Genomic DNA, 6,000 nt, shown 5'->3' with positions numbered 1-6,000 from the left:
CATGAATTCGGACAGCTGTGTGTTTTTATAATCAGAGAGGATACTGTGAAGGTATTCTGTGGCTTTATGCTATTTTTAGTACAGTTCAGAGAACTTTATACCTCAAAAAGTCTCTTATTGTGAAAGTTTGTTCTATTAATGCTAAATAGAGGCCATTCAAAGAGCATTTCTTGCAGAGTTGTAAAGTTCAGAGTTCATCTATAGTTGCATTTATTTGGTGGTTTAGGTATCTAGCTTTACCTTTCAGTGACCTCTTCTTGCTGGGATGTATCTGTGTTAATGTGTTTGATGTTTGGTTAAAAAAAAAAGAAGAGAAAAAAACCCCAAAACTCTGATTTGCTTTAGTTGACTTCAAGAAACTAAAACTGTTTATCCAGCATTCTTTTCTTTGCTTGTATTCCACGAGACCAACAAAAAAAAACTGTTTCCCCTCATGCTGTGTGTGTGGCAATTTCATGTAATAGCCCATTTACCAGTGTAAATCTGCTCTGTGCAAATACCACACTGTGCGTGTGCGATGATATCTCGGCCAGTATTTTCCCTGAAAACCAGAGCAGCTTCTGTAAAGGAGGCCTCTGGTTATTATAACCTCTTATGTTTTCCCAGCTGTAACAGAGCTAAGATGTGAGCTTTTTTTTTACATGACTGGTTTTTTTTGTTTTTTTTTCTGTCCCTGTGTTTGTTGTACATCTGGTGGTCAGTGATGAGAGGAACACATCCCCGGGACGCAGCATGGCCTTTCCTGCTCCATTTGAAAACTGCTTTGATGACTGGGAGCATCACGAATACACAGTGTCAATGCAAACCCTTTGATATTTGGCTCCAGCTGTCGGGCTTTGTCTCGAAACTGTCAAACAGCGGACTAGAAAAATCTATCTTTCTTTAGAAAAGGCTACATATACTCTCCTTAAGAACTTCTAGCAGACAATTACCTTCTGCTTAATGGTTGTACTGAACACATCGTTTGATATTAAAATTAAAGCAATTATTTGCTGTGTATTTACCACCATCGCTGTGACTGCCCTGTCAGTAGACATGGTAATTAGGACGCTTTACTTTAGTAGCAGATGTAGCGATGGCTCCTATTACAATAGAACTGTGTTATGCAGTGAAAGGAGTCAATTTTCTCTCTTTGTGTTTCCAGACTGCACTGTCAGCTGAATCTTAAGATCCCTAGGAAAACTTTGCCTCTTCTGCTACTCATTTATAGCACACACTCACACACACACACGCATTCCTGAACTCCCTGGTTGGTTGGTATTCTGTGCATGGAGTTGGTGAATGGCTGTCAAACTGCTTTGGTCAGTGTTTGTAACTCCTCTTAGTGCAACGCTTTAGAGAATGATTCCTGGTTTGAATATTTTCCCCAGATCTCCTCCACACAATAGTTTTGCTTAAAGGCAGGGTATTATGTAAAATCAACTTTTTAAAGCTTTATATTGTGTTATGATGTTATTCCCTCAACAAAAATATACCTGCAGTGTTGATTTGATTCTTTCATGCACGTTTGAGAAATCCTTGAATTTCCCATCGCAGCCATTCGGGGGTGCCTGAACGCTTGTTCTGCTACAAAGTTTTTTCACAAAGTATCCTCCTTGGAGCCGCCGTCTCCAGCCGAGCTTGGAAGTGGATTGTTGGAAAGATGATTCGTTTCTTAACGAGACAAAGGCCCAATTTCAAGGCATCAAATTACCAAGTCACATTTCTATTAAGTCACGTTTGATATGACAACTGAATAGTTACTTGATTGTGCTATAAAATAGAACAATCCTGGTCCTGGAAAAATATATAATACTGCCCCTTTTTAAACATTTCAATTTAATATCAGTCTTGAATAATTGTTAAATAAACCAGCACAGTGATTAGTGCTATGTAGAACTGTAAACAATGCCTACATATGATGCTTTAGAATTTAAATCAGTTTTGTTAAACCACTGTGGTTGGTTTGCAGCTGAAAACAGACATGCAGTATGAACACTGCTGCAAGTGAAACAAGGCTGTGTTTTTGTCTTTGACTTTTTCCAAAAGAACCTCTCTGATTCTGCAATACAGCTGGATATACTAGTTGCGCCGATTGCTACCATTAATTTTGTCCTGTTTCATAGCAAACAGTTTTAGTGGAAAAAATTAAGAAAAACTAGACATTTCTGAAAAGAATCTGGCAGTCATAATGGGTCCCTGAGATTATGTCACTTTCCATAAGGTCAGGATGAGTGCTTTCAAGAGCCCAAGTAATAGGTGCTCGCAATGAGATGAAAATACATTTTAAAATACTTAATATCCTCATCCCAACTCATCAGAACTTTTTTTTTTACCTTTAGTTTTTGGAAAATAAAATTCCACTTCAGGGAAGCATTTCCTCACTGAAAAAAAAGAAAAAATCACAGACAACAAGACTGACACTTCACTTCTAGAAAGCTAATGCTAACTCTGTTTCAGACAGCAGTCTAACTGAATTGGAGTTAATTTTACTTTAGTTTCTGTCTGGCAGATAATCCACATGCCGTTTGACTTGCATTTTTACAGCGTGTTTGAAAATTTTACTCTTACCTTTAACTATTCCGGTGAGATTTTCATGAAAAGCACAGCTTTATTCTCCATATGCTCTGAATATTTTCTCTAGGTTAAAATGATTTATTCTAAAATACAGACAACACTGTTTTCACAAACATTCCTTCAGCAATGAGTTTCCAGTTGCTCTCACATAAATTATGGTGTTTAGTTTTTTGGAAAAACATTCAAAAATGAACCCACATGGATAGTAAACATGTGGGATACAGCTTATTACCCATCTGACTTTCTGTAAAGTAAGCAACCATCGCCATCATTTGATTAAAATGTTGGTTTCACTGACAATCAAATAGTTTTATGGCAACTTTAACATGCATGTTAAAGTTGATCACAAATTCCCACATGGAAAAAATTAAGATGGTGAAGACAGCTAATGCTGTTCTGGCAGACATACTTAAGTTTTAGCTCAAAGCTGCACTCCATTTAACAGAGAATTATTGCTCCGTTCTCTCACTTCTACCTACAGTTGGCAATTTCTTCTCTTCTTTCTGTAGCGCAGCTGTTCTCCGATCAAAGCTGCATTTTTACTTGATGAGTGTGCCTGACAAGGCAGCAACCTGCGTCACTTTAGACCACGCTTGATATTGTGTATTTATGCTTATCTTAACTACTTGTCAGGCGATGGCTTCAGCCTGACCACTACAGCTGCTCTCAGTTGTGAATTAGTCACCCACTGACTCCTATTTAGATACTAAGTTTAAACTGAGTGGCCCTTTTCCTGATGAGTAACTTCCGTCCTCTAAAAAGCTTTTGATATTATTTGTAGATATCTGCATCGGGATCATTCGCCTCAAAACATTCCGTTTCAACATTTTCAGAACATCAAAATACATTAGAAATATTCAAGACAGGAAAATAGCTCAAAGATATGGTGCGGAAATTACAGCATGCTATTTTTGCAGTGCTTCAGACACTCTTGTGTCATGAGGAAAAATAAGACAATCCAATTTGTGAAACGATTAACAAGGCAACATCGATAACAGCAAATAATATTTAAGCAAATTATAGTGCTTTGTCCAGACTTGCCTGCGGGCATGATGCTGACATTGTGTTATGTTACAACAGAGTCTCAGAGCTGCCTTCACTTCACACATCAGTGCATAGAGAAGACAAGGGGGTGGGGATGCGGATGGGGAGAATCCTGTCAATCTACTGAAATCTCAATTAGGACAAAACACACAGTTGTGAAGAGTGTGATCATTGTGTTTACTCACCAGTTAGATTTAGAGTAGCATTTATGCTAATTTCATCAGCCAGTTATGTATTTGCCACATTGGGTGCTGTACCATGAATTTCATTTTGAAGGTTTATTTGCTATATTTATCTGCATCAAAAATGGTGACATTCATATCAGTTAGTTTTCTAACTGCACCATTGCTTATCAAAGGCATTTCATGTAAACATTGAAGGTATCTCAATGTTTTCATGTAAACATTAAGGTGTTTTAGTGTCCTATCATGAGAAATGAGATGGGAAGACTGTACATAGTGCAATAATTTGCCTCTTTGTTTTATGCTTTTCAGCTTTTAACATCTGTCGGTCATTGAAGATGCTGGATTTGGAAATGTTGGGACGTTTTTCAAATTTCTGATTTTGGGTAAGTATAAGTTTTCACTAATATAGATCACAAAAGTCAGTTTAAATGAGAAATAGGAAAATGCTATTTTAAAGCCAGTTCATAATTATTTATGCCCCTTTACTACAGGAAGATTAAAAAATACAGTATATATTTTGAGGTCTTTTACTTCTTAAAGAGAAATCCAAATCAGCTAAAATGTGGATCAAATTATACTTACCTGAATTACTCTATTGTCTTACAAAAAAGTTCCTGAAATAGATATGTACAGTTCCTCCCAGACTTAATTTGCTATGACAACAGAAGGTCAGTGCATTGATTCATTGTCCTACCCCACCTCTACTGATATCTATTCCGTTAGTTTTTTGTAAGTCTTATTTTTCTTTTCACCATAGTAACATCTAGGGTTTAGGGGATCCTGAATTAGACATGTCATTCATCTACTTAGCCAAAATCCGCCCACTGAACTGCCAAATCCAGTAGTTGTGATATTTCTGGTCAAATGAACAAAACGCATTGGAAAGATTTTACGGTCTTGCTTGGTTTGTCCTACCTGCTTATAGTTTTGCTTATTGTCCTCCTCATTCCCATGTTTTACTGATTAAACTTCAGTGTTTTAGAAGCCTTAATTATAAATAATGGTTGAAATATTCATGAATGTCATGTATTTATTCAACCCTAATGATGTTGCCTGTAACTGGGCAAACAATCCTCGCATAATGTTCAATTTTAATCTGTCATCACCACTTTTCCTGAGTTATATGCAGAGTTGCTACGTGTGCAGACAGGTAGTGCAGTTCAATTAATTAGCTCACTCAGATATTGGTGTTTGCAACACCTCGACTCTTTTTTTTATTGGCAGGGCAAAATTGAAAGTGGCACGTTGGAAACAGTAGTGGATGGTGCAATGTGACAACAACAGGGTGTGACCTACCATATGTTCTGTAACTATTACTACCCCTTTAACTTTCACATGAGGTCACATTATAACAACTTTAATGGATTTTATTTTGATTTTGTGTGATAGACGAATATAATATAATCTATAATTCAAAAGTGAAGGGAAAATAATAATATATTATATTATTATAATATATTAATAATATAATATAATTATATTTAACCCTCCTGTTATGTTCTGGGTCAAATTGACCCGTTTTAAAGTTTTAATTTTTTTTTAAATAGTTGGAAGTATTTTTTTTGCATGAAACTTTTTTGTATTTATCTTAATAGGTGCACTCTACATATAAATTGAACATTTATTCATTTTACACATTTGTACCAGCCCCTAGGTCTACTTTTTACATAGATACTGTTCGGGTCAATTTGCCCCAGCAGTCAGGCTAAAGTGCAAAAAAAGATAAAAAAATGTCCAATTCTATATGTTTCCTTGCAGCTATGAACCATATTTCACCACACACACACAAACACACGCCACCACACACACACACACACACACACACACACACACACACACACACACACACACACACACACACACACACACACACACACACACACACACTGCTGTAGTCAGAGGGCAGAAGAACCTTTTCATGCATGGCTCACTGTGCTTATGTAAGAGCGCTACTTAAACCTGGTTACATGATGTAACAGGCAGCACTGTGTCAGTGGGTCACTGTGCCACACAGACACTTAACTCTGCACCCTCTCCAAGTTGTGTTCAACACCTCCTTTTACTGGGCATGTGAATGGAGTGTTGTGGGCTTTTTGCCTGGTCATACATGTCAGAGTTCTTGCGTGAGTGGAATGTTTAAGGTATTAAAACATCTTCAGAAATTTGATTCAAGCTTTGCTGCACCTACAAAGTGCCAGTAGGGGGGTCTCTCTCT

The sequence above is a fragment of the Xiphophorus maculatus genome, chromosome 3 (assembly GCF_002775205.1).
Source record: "Xiphophorus maculatus strain JP 163 A chromosome 3, X_maculatus-5.0-male, whole genome shotgun sequence".
Classification (NCBI taxonomy): domain Eukaryota; kingdom Metazoa; phylum Chordata; class Actinopteri; order Cyprinodontiformes; family Poeciliidae; genus Xiphophorus; species Xiphophorus maculatus.
Note: the sequence above shows the minus strand (reverse complement) of the source record.